The sequence below is a fragment of the Leptodactylus fuscus genome, chromosome 4 (genome assembly GCF_031893055.1).
Source record: "Leptodactylus fuscus isolate aLepFus1 chromosome 4, aLepFus1.hap2, whole genome shotgun sequence".
Taxonomy (NCBI): Eukaryota; Metazoa; Chordata; class Amphibia; order Anura; family Leptodactylidae; genus Leptodactylus; species Leptodactylus fuscus.
The window spans coordinates 18,873,059-18,889,019 of record NC_134268.1 but is presented as its reverse complement, the minus strand read 5'-3'; the positions used below and the strand labels follow the sequence as shown (position 1 = coordinate 18,889,019).

Below are 15,961 nucleotides of genomic sequence, written 5' to 3'. Positions count from 1 at the left end.
TAGAGCCAGGCAGAGAACTACCCCGGTGATATTAAATCCTGGCTACAACTTTACTTCCCAGAAGATAAATGATACCTGACGTATCTGGCTGCCGCTTATCTCCCTACAAATGACAGTAAAACTGACTGAGACAAATGTTCATGGTGGAATAATAGACGATAGCTGTAGAACAAAAGACATGGCCGCCTTCCCCTTGGCAACCCATCGCAGCTCAATTTTCTTTCTCTGGAAAACTAAATTTTGCACTGTGGTAAGCTGCATACATTATAGCAGGCGTGTTACATAGTAGTGCAACATGTGAGAATACTGTTCATCTGTCCTCATAGGACCTGACCTATGACCACATTACATAATACACATAACAGTACCGTGTAGAATTTCTAGTTCAATCCCATGGCCTGTATCACTAAAGGCAACAGAAGCAATGACAGGAGAGTATGGGAAGCAGAAGAAACTGCCTGTAGGATGGCAGCAAACACTGCACTGCGTCTTCACTTTCTCCAGCATCAATCACATGAACCTGCACATTTGGCAGTGCTATGGAGAAGAGGTATGCTGCCATCTGCTGGTCCCATACAACATGACAGCCACAAACGCTTGCTGTCTAGTGCAGGCCGCAAAACAGGACAGGAATAGGACCTGTCCTATCTGATGCGGCCTGGACTGTCCCCATAAAAATCACAGTCATATGTAGGGGCCCATGCAAAAGAATGGGTCATTGTGCTCTCAGTGAAATACAGATAGCACACTGACCCACAGCACGCTCATCCGTAGGCTCCGTTCTCATGGAGTAACACGCCGCTCATTGCGTATACACGTGTCAGAGCGCAGCGCTTCAAAACAGATCCCAATGATTTCAATTTGGTGCCAGCATATGCGCGCTACACATTCAAATCAATGGGATCTGTTTTGAAGCACCGCGCTCTGACAAGTATATGTGTATATATGTATATATATATACATATATATATATATATATATATATATATATATGTATACGTGTCTAAATTAGCAGCGCATTACTCCTTGAGAACAGAGCCTAAGGTTTGGCAGCACCTGCAGTCATCTGTCTTTCTATATTACAATCATAATTTGCTTCTTCTAAGCCAAAAACCCCGCCTAAAGGATCACACCTAAAAAACTGCAGAAAAAGGCTTGCATTTTTTGCCCCTTTTCTGCTGTTTTGCATTTTTCCCTCACTCCATACAAGTCTAAGGGGAAAATGCTAGATTTTCCACAGTGTTTCTTTCTGCAGCGTGGAGAGAGATTAAATTAAAGGGATTTTATTTTTTCTGCCTACCACGTTGGAATAGCCTTAAGAAACTTAAGAATAGCCTTAAGAAATATACCTTTAAATGTCTTCTCCGCGCCGCCGTTCCGTAGAAATCCCGGTTTTCTTCAGTATGCAAATAAGTTCTCTCACAGCACTGGGGGCGGGCCCCTGCGCTCAAACAGCACTCGGGGCATCCCCAATGCTGCGAGAGAAATCTCCAGCGCCGCCTTCATCTTCGTCTGGAACGGCCTCTCTTCGCATCTTTTTCCAGAGCTAGGTTCAAACTTCTAGGCCTTGGGCAAAGCTAACTGCACATGCCCACCGGCTACAAGAAAATGGCCCCTTACACAGTAAGTGTAAGCGGCCATTTTCTTGTGGTGTCAGGCATGCACAGTTTGAACCCAACGCCAGAAGAAGACACGAAGAGAGGCCGTTCCAGACGAAGATGGAGGTGGTGCTGGAGATTTCTCTCGCAGCATTGGGGACGCCCCCAGTGCTGCGAGAGAACTCATTTACATACTGAAGAAAACCAGATTATATATCAAACGGTGGTGCGGAGAAGACATCTAAAGGTAGGAGAAGAATAGCCTTTCTTAAGGCTATTCCGACGTGGTAGGCAGAAAAAAATTCAATTTTACAGATAGAATCCCTTTAAATCTAATTTTACACAGTGTGGCTGAGCATGCATGTGTTCTCAATAGGACAATGGGGTGAAAGGCCTTACTTACACTACAATTTTAGGCTAAGGCCCCGTATAGCAGGTTTATCCTGCAGAGCTTTTCACACAAAGTCTGCAGAAGTTTCCTCAGTGGACTTTCTGCTTCCATTACACCTATAGGGAAACTGCCAGCATTTCCATAGGTATAATTGACATGCTGCGATTTTTCTGCAATGTGTTGATGGGATTCACAAGAATATATTAAATACGTTAGTGTCGTTAATTTGCAATGCATTGCATTAGTGATCAGAACCCCTGGAGCTAAGTCTCATAGGGGGTCTAATAATAATTTAATTTTTAAATTAAATATTCCATAAAAGTACATAAAGTGAAACACATACACATACCTCTGTCCAAAAGCATTCTTCCCATACAGTGATCACAGAAGCAGAAAAAAATATCAAAACAGCCCAACGGCCATTTTTTCCACTGCTTTGCCTCTCTTAAAAATTTGAAAAAAAAAGTGATCAAAGCAATAGACATTTCCCAAAATGGTAGAACTAAAAATGACAACTGACACTAAAAAACATAAAAAGATGCCCTACGCATCTCCATACAAAGAAATATAAAAATTTTACGGGTGTCAGAATATGGTGTCTCTAAGAAATTTTTTGCAAAGTTTTGGATTTTTTAAGGGGTTAAAACATAAATAAAACTATATAAATTTGGTATCCCCAGAATCATACCGACACATAGATTACAGGTGATAGGTCACGTTGGCTGCGCAGTGAATGCTGTAAAAATAAAGGCCGTTAAAAAGTTGCACAAAGGCAGTTTTTCTCCAATTCCACCCCATTCTGAATTTTTTTTCTATAGCTTCCCAGTATATTCAATGGCGCCATTACAAAGTACAACTTCTCCCACAAACATTAAGCCCTCATATGGCTCTGTGAACTGAAAAGTAAATATGGCGTTTGGAAGGTGTGGAGTCAAAAACAAAAATTGAAAAATGCCTGCAGAGGGAAGGGGTTAATGGGAATAGAGCAGATTGATGTCTGGGTTATGTTTGTTAAAAGCGGATCAGTGTGTTGGGTTCACATCTGTGCCCGGTCTCCGCTTTCAGTTTCAGTCTTCTGTCGACAGGAGACGGAAACCCAGCAGACTGTGTCCGCCCGTAAGCGCTTTGGGGTCTCTGCAGCGAGATTATTTTTTTTTTAACCGGACATGTCTGCATGTTTGACTTTGTGTCCGATTAAAGAAAAACGGTTTCGCCGCAGAGACCATAAAACCCTCATGGGCAGACACTTTGCAAACCCATTCAAATGAATGGGTTTGAAAACTGACTGCCGGTTTCCGTCTCCTGTCCAGTTTCTTGGGCAGAAGACAGAAACTGAAAGCGGAGACCCGGGGCGCAGGTGTGAACCCACCCTCAGTGCGTTGGGTTAAAAATGAAAGTGCATGCAAAACAGATGACATTCAGCCATCAAAAGTGGAAAAACAGAACCGTACAGGTGCAAAACGGTCATCAAAACGGTCACTGTCTTGTGGATAAACTTACATTCACATGTGGGAATGATGTGGGATTGTTGTTATGGCTGTGTCATGGCTGTATTAAATCTAATGTATGTGAATGGAGCTATTCACCTGATTGTTTTTGACAAAAAAATCAGATGTGTCATATTTTTACCTGTTTTCACAGATCTCTCAAATCTATGAGGGATCCATGAAAAGAAGTCGCCTTTGAGCTATGAAAAATGTCCAACATTTTTGTAAATGGAGGCTAAAGCCAAAGACGTTGCCAGACTCGCCTGGAGACTTCTCTTTGGAATGGCATAAGAATCAGGCAGTCGTCCCACTCTTATATCTCAGAGATCTGGGGAAGTCATGAGGTCCGCACACATATGGTTGGCGGGTTCTGCTGCAATTTGTGAGTTCAGCCAAATAACAGCAGATGGGTAGACCCACAGTGATTCTGATGGTATCAGTGCTGGAGGCTCTCTCAGTAGTCCCTGCTCCAGATTCAGTCATATGGGAGGAAAAAAATAGCACAACATCCAGCACTATTCTTCTAGAGGCAAAACAACATGGCAAAACTCTGATGGACCTTTACATGTCCACCAAGTGACAAAGATGTGACCTGAGTGGCCATATTCTAATAATGGGCAGCTACTAGTTACCCAATTGTCCAGTCCTTCCTATAGTGCACAGCAGCTCCAAACCTGTGACTGCATCTTATTTACAAGCTTTATGAAGCAAAGTGGAGGCCCCACTGGGAACAGAGTCTGTGACTTGAGAGCGGCCCTGCCCAATACAGCGCTGGGGACCCCTCGGGCTGTTTACTCCGAGAAGGACGTCTTGTTATTATGCCTTGTAGACTATTTCTATGCATCCGATTAATCATGTATCATCACAGCATAAGACTTTGCGACAAAACAGAACAATTATCATGTGTACTTGTAGAGCTGCAATCTATTATTATTTATATATTATTAGGATTATTATTTATTAATATTATATTATTATAGCAATATTAGATTTTCATTCATCAAATTACTATAAATTATAATAATAATTCTTTGATTGGGCTGAATAATTATAATTATATTAAATATCAATATAATTATATACTATTATGTTATATCGTATATCATACAGGTAAATAATACATACATACTGTATATGTAAGGCTCTGCTCACATTTGACACCTACATTGCAGTTCTGTCATCTCTGACAGCTCGAGAGGTGCAGCTATTTTTGCCATATATTATGTTGGTGTCTTGGCTTCTGCTGTGAACTGAACCCACAGTGCAAATGTGAACATAACTGTACACCCATATCCACCATTGTAGCCAACATTTTACCTCAGTGGTTTCTGAATAAGTCCGTTTTTACTCATATGCAAATTAGACTGGTGCACGACGCATCGTGCACTCCTCTTTGCTATTGTTTCCTATGGGAGGCTGGTGATGATGACTCAGCTTCCTGTCTGCACACACATAGGAGATAATAGCAGGGACAAGTGCTGCCGGAAACTTCCTGTGCTGGCTGGAAGCTCATTAGCATATGAATAAAAACTGACTTATTCACAAACCACTGAGGCAATCTACATACTAAAGTTAGGTGTGGAATAGCCTATGCAAGGGTGTGTAGTTAGAAATGACTTTTCCCAGTGATAGAGCCCCTTTAAAGGAGAATGACCTGCAAATTTTTACAACTATTTTACTAAAATTTTTTAGTCCCTACAACTGCCCCCCAAAAATTTGTGACTGAATTTCAGGTAACATTTTCATGGACCTGTATAGTAAGCCCCCAGAATTACAGTAGTTTACTTTCCTAGGCATCCCTCATTCGACACTGCTCGTGCCTCTTCCATTTTGGTGATAGCTTACGAGGAAGGGGCATATCTTGAGCTTCTCCAAAGTGTGCAAAATTTTGTCCTCAGCTTTTGATAAGCGCAATATTGGTGCAACATAATCCAGCCCACAGGTGGTGTAAAGATAGACAAAAGTGTCTACAGATGTGCCAGATTCATCATCCATCTGACCTATGAGTACTCCAATATATTTGGTGTTTCTTTAGACATGGCTGGTCTAGGGTTACATTGTGGAAATACAGATGTAGAAAGCTTTAACTTGACTCTTCAATATTCGGATTCAAGTTCTACTTTCTTACAGTGTTAAAGGGATTGTCCAGGGAGTGGAAATTTAGTTACCTGGTCCTGGCAGATGCTGATGATGGACCCAGAGGCTTTGACCATGTCACAACCCCTGGGTCACGTGATTGGAGACAGTATAATGCCACCCCAGTTCATTCCACCCGTCAGAATGCTCCATCGCCTCCCTCCCTCCCATACCTGTGCTATGGGGGCTGCTTCTTATCAGGAAACCCGAGGGGTCATGACTTAGCTATAACCCCGGGTCCATCAACACCATCCGTCCCAACCAAATAAGCAAATTTCAACTCCCAAGACAAGCTCTTTAAGCCTCATGCAAGTGTGTGGAGGCCAAGCTCTCATCCAAAGATCCTCTGCCTGCACACGTTTTCATTTTTGCCTATTCTCACATATTCCAAAAACAGTGTCATGGTGTGACCTATTAATGTCTTATCACAGGAGAACTTATTAAGTGGCGTGATGGAAGGAAGGAAGTGTAGGAACAACAACACAAAATGAAGCCTCCAGGAGGCCTCGTAGTGGAACCACAGACTTGTGATTTTTGTCTGATTTCATCCATTGCTGTCATCCTTGTTATGAGACATGAAAGATGGCTGCACACCGACCACAAGACAGATCTGGGAAATATCTGATGTGTTGGGCTTTTTTGATGCACTTGTTGGTAATACTTGTTAAGATGTAAGTACCAAGCTACAGATCTGCCTTCAAGGCCGGAGTCCAGGTCACCAATCTGTCATTTTAACTTATGATGTTGTCATCCAGAACGACAACCTTCACAGACCGGCCATGAAAGACAAGTCATTTAGAAAACTAATACCTCAAATCTCCAGTGTGTGGCCAGCTTAGAGCTAAGGCCTCACATTGCAGAATCTCATCCATAATATCATCCATGCTTTGTGGAAAAAAAACGTTGCAGAACAGCTGTAATTTTTGAAACACGTAGCATAACAATCTTAAAGGGGCTCTATCAGCAAAATGATGCTGTATGAGCCCCACATATGTGTGTATAGCCTTTTAAAAGGCTATTCAGGCACCGCTAATCTTATTTTAACCCCACTCCATTTTAAAATAAAACTATAAAAACATACAGTATATGTAAATCATACCTTAGCGTGCACGCTGGGCGATGATTCACTATCCGACGTCATCTTCTGGCACGCCTTCCTCTTCTTTCTTCTTCTTTCGGCGACGCCCTCCGGTCCTGGCTCTTCCCCGCCTTTATCGTCGTCTTCTTCCGGCGGTTCAAATCTGATTGGATCGAATCTGCGCACTGCCATTGAGAAAAATGGCGCCAGAGAGTGTGCAGTAGCTCCGGAGGGAGCGCTACTGCACACGCTCCGGATTTGAACCGCTGGAAGGAGACAACGAAGCCAGGGAAGAGCCAGGACCGGAGGGCGATGCCTGAATGCTGGATTTTTTTCTAGCTGCAGTTTGCTACGTGGGACCTTATCCTTAATGGTCGTCCCGATCACAACAAGTTACCCCCTATCCATAGCAGTGCCACACAATACCATCATAAAATGGCCAAATAACAGCACATATAACGTACAAATACCGCAGTGGGGCAACACGGAGGCTCAGTGGTTAGCACTGCAGCACTAGAGTCCTGGGTTCGAATCCCATTAGGAACAACACCTGCAAGGAGTTTGTATGTTCTCCCCGTATTTGCGAGGATTTCCTCCCATTCTACAAAGACATACTGATAGGAAAAAAGAAATGTACATTGTGATCCCTATTTGGGGCTCACAATCTACATTAAACAAATACTGCACTGAGCACTATAGAGATATACAGTATATGAAACGAATCACACAGATTTTAGATAAACAAAAATGTATGGCAGTAATATCAAAAACTGTAATGTTTACTTTATAACTGTATAATTTACTCGGTCGTGTCCATGTGGCCTAACATTATAGTTGCAGACATAATGGTCTATACCAGAGGATTTTCTCTGACTAAAAGCCTCAATGGTATGTTTCTTCTATGGCTTTACTTTCCGTCATTAGGGTTTTACTAATTCACTAGAGATTTACTAAGTAATTTTACAATTTGTTTAACTTAGATAAGGACTTATTCTTCCATATAAAAGCATGACAAAAGACATGGGTCATGTTGTTTACATTAGACTCAAACGTCACTCTCTCCGTCTGTGTCCGTTACGCCAGGTTCACACTAGCGTTCAGCTCTCCGTTGCTCAGGTCCACATGGAGACCCGAAAGATGGAGAGCCTGTCCACTTGAAAAGTGTTTACCAGTGGACCCCATAGACTATAACCGGGTCCGCTAGTTTTATGAGAAATGTCCTTCTTGCAAGTTCTCCTACAGAGTCTCCGGCGTGGATGTGAACCTAGCCTTACTCTGCTACGTCCATTACTGTCATCCTAGGATGGATGACAGCAATGGACATTATATAACTATAGTGTGAATGTAGCCTTATTAAATAACACACCCATAACCCTTACAACCCATACCGTAACATGAACAGAAAATTTGATTTATCCCTAAAGGAGGTACATAAGAGATAAGGTGATCCCTACAAACCACTCATGGCTTTATGGTGTAAGTTGCAGCATGTGGCAGTATATTGGACGCCCATACACCTGCAGGATCGGATTGCATTGAAAGCACTTACCTTTGTGCGCCTGGCCTGGCGGTTTACCCTCGGAGCAGACAGTAAAGCTTCATATGAATCCTCTTTAGCTGTAAATATGAAACCTTCATGAGTATCGCCCCAGTCTAACACAGTCTTACCAGTGGATATGACAGAGTTGCTCTCAGGTTTTCGACATCTAGATGTGACTTTCTCCCAAGACATTTGTATCCATAGACACCGTATTGCCTTCTGCTGTTTTCGCTTTCTTATGTTGACAAAGTCTTAATTATAGAGTGGAGTTGGCGATATCTGTGTGATACAAAGTACTGGAAGAGCCATTTATAGCATGGCGAGAAGCGGGACCCACGTGATCCTCATCTACTGTACAAGTCACTTACCAGTCACAGCCACGGTTTACCCCTTTCACCGCCAGGGTTTCAGAAATTTAGCACCTCAAAACAAAGCCCATTGATTTCAAAGTGAAGAACACATATATGCCGATATATGCGCGCTTCCCATTGAAATCAATGGGCTCTATTTTGAAGCGCCGCGCTCGGACACGTGTATACGTGTCTAAATGAGCGGCGCGCTTACGCCGCGTGAAGGGGCCCTTACTGTGGACATGTGGGACTCTTTTACAGCCTGGGAACCCACCATCAGTGTTCGGGAGTATTTAAAATACAAGTAAATAAAATAGTATTTAAAATACTTGTCAGGTATTTGTATTTTGTAATTAAAATACTTTTTTTATTCAGTATTTTGTATTTCTAATTAAAATACTTTAGGAAGTATTTTAAGTATTTTAATTACTGTCTAAATTCAAAACAAATGTTGTAATTTAAATAACCCGCCTCACCGCACTTAAAAAAAAACCCAGCGCGAGTCAAATCATCACTCTCGTTTCTCGTATCTTGTGCGAGGTGTGACAAGAGGAGGGAAAATTCCAGTGCGTTCCAGCAATGCAAGTGCGCCTTGTAGTGAAGCGTGATTTAGTTTTAGTTTTTTATTCATCCCGATCGAGTCATCCATTCTGTAAAATTACTTCAAAAATGGAGGAAAATCGTAATACCAGTGAAGGGGAAGCAACCGACAATGATTCAGATCTCGCACACCCACATCTCCCTGCAATTTTGGATGTAATTTTTTTCAAAATTAATAAGACTAAGTCCGAAACGGGAGGGGCAGGACAAAAAGTGTCTGCTTACTGCAAGGCCAGTCCAAACAAGTTCATCACGGATCAAATAAACTCAACGTCCAACTTCCTTAAACACTTAAAGGGATTCTACCACTAAAACACTTTTTTTTCTAGTTACCACGTCGGAATAGCCTTTAAAAAGGCTATTCGTCTCTTACCTGTGGAAGTGCTCTCCGCCGCGCCGTTCGTTCAAAATACCGGTTTGTACCGGTATGCTAATTAGTTCCTCTCGCAGCGATGGGGGTGTCCCCATTGCAGCTCGAAAACCTACACCGCACTTTCGCGCATGCGCAGTACGTTCGGCAAGCTTCGCCGAACAGAGAGCATACTGCGCAGGCGTCCGACAGACGCTGAAGAGGCAAGGGGAGGACACCGAAGACCAGAGAGGCGGCGCTGCGGTCGGTTTTCGAGCTGCAATGGGGACGCCCCCATCGCTGCTCCTGCGATGGGGACGCCCCCATCGCTGTGAGAGAACTAATTAGCATACCGGTACAAACCGGTATTTTGAACGAACGGCGCGGCGGAGAGCACTTCCACAGGTAAGAGACGAATAGCCTTTTTAAAGGCTATTCCGACGTGGTAACTAGAAAAAAAAGTGTTTTAGTGGTAGAATCCCTTTAAGGGTAAGTTATTGAATTACATCATGGTTTGGTTTTTATTTTACAATCCCCAACCCCGAAGCAAATTTTTAAAACCAGACGTATGGTTTAGGGCTGCGTGAGTTGAAAGTGATAAAAACCTTTTCCTTTTTTTTTGGACGATTAATTTTTTTACCACATTATTAAAAATTTAAATAAAAAGCCAATTTAAAATTAAAAATTAAATATAATTATATAAAATATAAAAAAACTAAATTAATATCCTTTTGTAAAACAAGAAAAATACGTTCAAAGAATTTTCTCACGTGTTACGAGATTCAAGAGAATTGACGAGAATCTCGCCCATGCTGCGTTAACTTGTTAATTTATTAATGATAAAAATGAACAATTTCTACGTTTTTAACATGTTATTTACCGTATATACTCAAGTATAAGCCGACCCGAATATAAGCCGAGGTCCCTAATTTTACCACAAAAAACTGGGAAAACTTATTGACTCGAGTATAAGCCTAGGGGGGGAAATGCAGCAGCTACTGGAAAATTCAAAAATTAAAATGGTTGGAGTTTTTGGGTGCAGTAGGTGCTGGGGAAGGGGAGGGGGTGTTGTGGTTGTCTGTCTGCCCCTTCCCTGAGCTTGAGGACTGTTTTTTTTCCCCCCACTTGGAATTCAGCCTGGCTGTATATAGGGGATCTGCAGTGCTCCTATTAACCCCTTCCTGACGGAACAGGAGCACTGCAGATCCCCTATATTCAGTAGACCGGGCACTGTCAGACACAGGGATACCTAATGTGTTTGTGTGTCACAGTCATTTTCTACTTTTATATGTATTCTAGGGAAAGGAGGGATTTACAACTTTTATTTATTTTATTTTTTTATTATATTTTTTTAAATCTTCTTTTTTCCCCCACTATTTTATGGGAAATTCTATACATTACTATTGCGGCTGGTCATAGACCACCCCCACTCTTTCAAAAAAAAAAACATTTTTTTGGCTTGACTCAAGTATAAGCTGAGGGGGGCTTTTTCAGACAAAAACAGTGCTTAAAAATTTGGTTTATACTTGAGTATATACGGTACTTGTTTTTTAAAAAGTATCCGATCGGGAATATATTACTGTATGATTATGTCATGAAATACAGTAAATTAGCTTCTTTTGCATATTCTTCCCGCATATTTTTTTTTAGGTTTTTTGAATGCACATTTTGTCCTTTTCGGGAATCGGGATAGTGTTGCCAATACATTTCAATAAAAAAAAAATCTGTATTTTTCCCATAAAATGATTAGATTTTTAGTTGCATTTTTTTTTATTAAACAATGTTTTAAACCTATATATTACGCTTTTTGGTCTATGTTCAATTGTTCCATTTTTTGTTTTTAACAAATTTTTTTGTTTAAATTTTTCAAGTATTTTAGTATTTTTAAAATACCTTTGAAGTAGTATTTGTATTTAAAATACTTTTCCAAAGTATTTTCCTGAACACTGCCCACCTGCCCCATGAGTTTATGGAAGCTTGGCAAGAGAGCAGCACCCTGTCTACCTGGATGGCTTCAGACTTCTTTGGGCAGTAGAACACAGTGGTAAGAAGAAAGGAGGAGGAGGAGGGCTTGTGATGAAGGACATTTGGGGCATTTTTTGTGGTTAAGGGACAATAGCGCTGATGCAAGATACCGAACTATCAGCGGTGAGCAGGAGATCCCCATACCTACCAAAGGAAATCGTGATAGCTGCCTATGTCCCCACCTCTGCAAAAAAACGTTTCTGCCTGTTATATCTACATGCTGTGACCCCCCTCCTCGTGTCCTCCAACCACGGTCAGGCCGTATTATCAACATCACTTCACACAGAACTGGAAGGAACAAAAATTTGCTTTGAAAATGGAAATGTTATAAAAGTATCATCCTATAAAATGTAGGGATTATACATCGTGAAAAGCAAGTGAAACCCTAAACCCTATATATTTTTTTGAAATAGACAACCTGAAGATGATATGTGTCTCGATGGGTTATCAATAGTCATGTCCACCTTCATGTAACTTTGTGACAAACACAAATAATGCACTAAAACACAGATTTGCAAATAAAACTTACATTCAATGTTACATTCACACACAAAATACATATAAAATAATAGATGAAGGTGTAGACAATGTGTGTGTGTGTATATATATATATATATATATATATATATATATATATATATATATATCACATGTACCGCAAACATCAACTACATCAAGAGCTTGGACTCTTAAATACACTAATACAGAAGACAGGAAGGATTTTTCTATTATTCACTAATATGTTAAAAGCCTATACTGCACCTAGCAAACTGTGACTATGACAACAAAATCTAACTTTTTTGAGATTGCACAGCATGCCGTATATACAAACACAACTTGATATTTCATATACACAACCACCTTCACGCAACTTTGCAGCAAATTACAAGAAAAAATTGCACAAAAATTCAGTCTGCCACTAAAGTGTCAGCTGAAGCAATCCCTTTCTGCAAACAAAATGTACTGTCCAAACAACTGCAATATGTGAGGAGTTCATACATACCACACATGTATATATACACCCCACACTATATATGTATATACAGTACATACCACACATGTATATATTTACAGGGGACTTTACATAAAAAACATAACTCTCTATCCCCCTATAAAAATTTTAGCAAGTTATACGTTCATCTGAAGTGATAATCGTTACTACTATTATTTTAGCGTGTAATGGATATTGCTAGAGATGTATTTTATTTCCTAGTTATGTTCAGAGGGGTATTACATTATCCCTCTATGTGACAATCAGAGAGCAAAAGTACAGAATGCTCTCTGACTGATAGCAGAGGGGATAACATGGACAGAAGTCCCTGCTACCCTCTTGGGGTCACATACAGGTTATGCACAGATGATGATGATGATGATTTATCACCTCTGTGCAGTCTGCAGGGGTGCTCCTCCCCCTCCTTCCTCAGTTCTTAAGATGTTACCTGAGACGGGGGGGGACGACACTTTGGAGCCCTATATCTTAGGACTGGTTAGGGCTATGAAGATGATTTTGGATTCATTATAAAGATGGGAAATCGTAATTAAAATGACAGCACTTACAGATTTGGAGCAAATCACTGTTAAGAATTGAGATCTGTAATGGGAACTCAATGCCATAGCTTTTTCAACAGTGAATCGTTTCAGATCTGTAAGTGATATCATTTCAAAGATGAGATTCTCTTCCTTAAAATTAATCCAAAATCTTCTTCATAGCCCTAACCAGTCCTGAGATATCGGCATTAGTAGTAAGGACGTATTAGATACGTCCTCGGCTACAAAAATGCCACCCTGGGAGGACGTATAGATACGTTGCTGGAAGCCAAGCCACTCCTGGCTTTGGCTCAACAAACTGCAGCAAAATCTGCAACAAAAAAAGTAGCAACGTGCGGCCTCAGCTTTAAAATTAATTTTGAATCGGTGGCGTCTGATGGGGGTTAAAGTTAAGTTAAAGTAACTAGTTTTTCTCTGTAAATAGGATATCCGTATAAAAAACCACCCTGGTGCTGGAAAAGCCCCTCAAGGCCAGGGCATGACGTGGCGCAAATGCAGCAGTTTGGCTGAAAAAAACGCCACAGCAAAAATCGCAAAGTTTTACAGTGCCTGCAAAGTGTATGGGATTGTAGCAAATTCCATCAATACATTGCAGAAAAATATGCGCAATGGAAATGCAATTTCCAAAATTGTTGTATGTTGCAGGATAACAATTATACCTACAGAAATGCCGGCGATTTCCCTATAGGATATCAGGGGCCTTAGAGTAAAGCTGGTTGCACATGGCTGTGAATGAACCAACAGGCTGCGTGAAATTCCTCACTCTATGTATATCTATATATTTATTTATACTTCTAACGCCAGCGTGCGACCTGCAGCATCCCCCGGGAACACTACACTGCGCCCTTTAGCTAACAGTCCCACTACGAGCAATGTCCTGCAACTTTCTGTTATTTTCACTGTGTAGCAAAACTGACATTTTACTTTTATTCGTCTGGTTATTGCAATCCCAGCAAGTTGCGGAAAAGTTGCAAATTTTGCTTAATTTTTTTTGAGCCAAAGCCAAGATCAGCTTGGAAAGGGTGTTGGAAACTGAAACTATAAAACTAAGGACCCATAAAGCTAACTGCAACAAAAAATGCAGGAAAATGCATTGCGGTTTTTCCCCGCAGCATTTTTTATTGCATTTTTTTTTCTGCAGTTTTTCTTCCCTTATCAAAGAAGACCTTTCACGTTCTCACACATTGGCAGTATTATATATCACTAGTGTTTGCGGGATGACCTGTCATTTTTATTGGCTCCAATATGGGCTACATTAAATAAATAAACTGTATAACTATCAGAGAGACAAAAATACATCCAGAGATGCCATTGTAAAATATCTCCTAGGTAAGGAAGGTGCTCATTTATAAAAGCCTCTTACTTCCCAAACATCGGAGGGCGCTATGCCATATTGGCTATTTTGATATTTCTTGTATTCCCAGCAATAGAACTGTATATAAATCGGTGTTTTATATGGGTTGTTCAAACTGGCTTGTAAATAGCAAAGTTGGCCACTAGGTGGAGACATGCGCTGTGTAATAGATATTGTAGTATAATTTCATATATGGTAATCCACATTATAGCTAAATAAAGAGACATGATAGATACATGTATGCAGATGTATTATCTACTGGGTGTTATTTTATGCTTTTTTATAGTCGTGTCGGACATTGTCATTTAGAAGCCAAACACTCAGTTCTATCCTAAGAAACCCCTGACGGTAGTAATAACCTCATATGAACTACCTGGACACATAACAGAAAGGACATGCGTTGGGTTGAGTGGTTTGATAGGTATAAATGTCTGCTATGTAAAGGCTGATGTTCCCTGTGTTGTCACTGTAAGGCTATTGAACACTTGCTGCTTTTTGGCCTACAATTTGCAAATACTCGTCAAGGATCCCTATTGTCAGGGCATTTTTGTGAAAAGTTGCAAAATATGGCATATAGCATAGCATATTATATAGCATATTTGTGCAATAACTTCTGACTTTTCACTCCTGCTTCCTTTATTTTCTTTACTAGGGCTAGTAAACACGGGGATAGTTGGCAGCAGATTTTGATGACGAATCCGCCTCAAAATCCACTGCTCCCAGTGGCGTAACTACCGCCATAGCAGCAGAGGCTGCTGCCTCAGGGCCCGGGACATTAGGGGCCCGGTGACAGCCGCTACCGCTGCTATCATTATACTTTGCAGACCCCCAAGTATAATGATCGGCAGACCGGGAGAGGTAAGAAACATAAAAACCACTGTTACTTACTTCTCCACGATCCTGTCTGAAAAGACCCCAGAGTATAATAATTGTTTATGGATGTCCACAGTGGAGCATACTACTGAGTGCAGGGGCCACTATTGGGGATAATACTGTTTGCAGGGGCCACTTTTGGGGATAATACTGTGTGCAGGGGCCACTATGGGACATAATACTGAGTGCAGGGGCCACTAAGGGACATAATACTGAGTGCAGGGGCCACTAAGGGACATAATACTGAGTGCAGGGGCCACTAAGGGACATAATACTGAGTGCAGGGGCCACTAAGGGACATAATACTGAGTGCAGGGGCCACTATTGGGGATAATACTGTGTGCAGGGGCCACTATTGGGGATAATACTGTGTGCAGGGGCCACTATGGGGCATAATAGAACGCGCAGGAATGCGTAGGAGGGGGTCGGTCGAGGTCTTCGGCGTCGGTGTCGGGGGGCATGTCAAAAGTTCGCCACGGGGCCCCGCCATTCCTAGTTACGCCACTGACTGCTCCCATTGACTTCAATGGGTGCTGCTCATTTCTTTTTTTCTGCTAGCTTTTAGGATGTTTTTTCACAGTTTTTTGAAGTACAGTCATGTGAATGTAGACTAAAGTCTCCACCTAGGGCCT

The 15,961-nt window shown here is 41.3% G+C and overlaps 1 protein-coding gene across 1 annotated transcript in view; it reads right to left on the bottom strand.

Moving 5' to 3' along the window:
- The window catches only part of LOC142200061 (uncharacterized), a 104,905-nt gene extending 96,616 nt beyond the window's left edge, over positions 1-8,289 (bottom strand). Inside the window, exon 1 of the mRNA XM_075270106.1 lies at positions 8,240-8,289. The gene's annotated coding sequence lies outside the window, so the exon portion shown is untranslated. The remainder of the gene's footprint in view (positions 1-8,239) is intronic.
- Between the last annotated feature and the right edge of the window lie 7,672 nt (positions 8,290-15,961).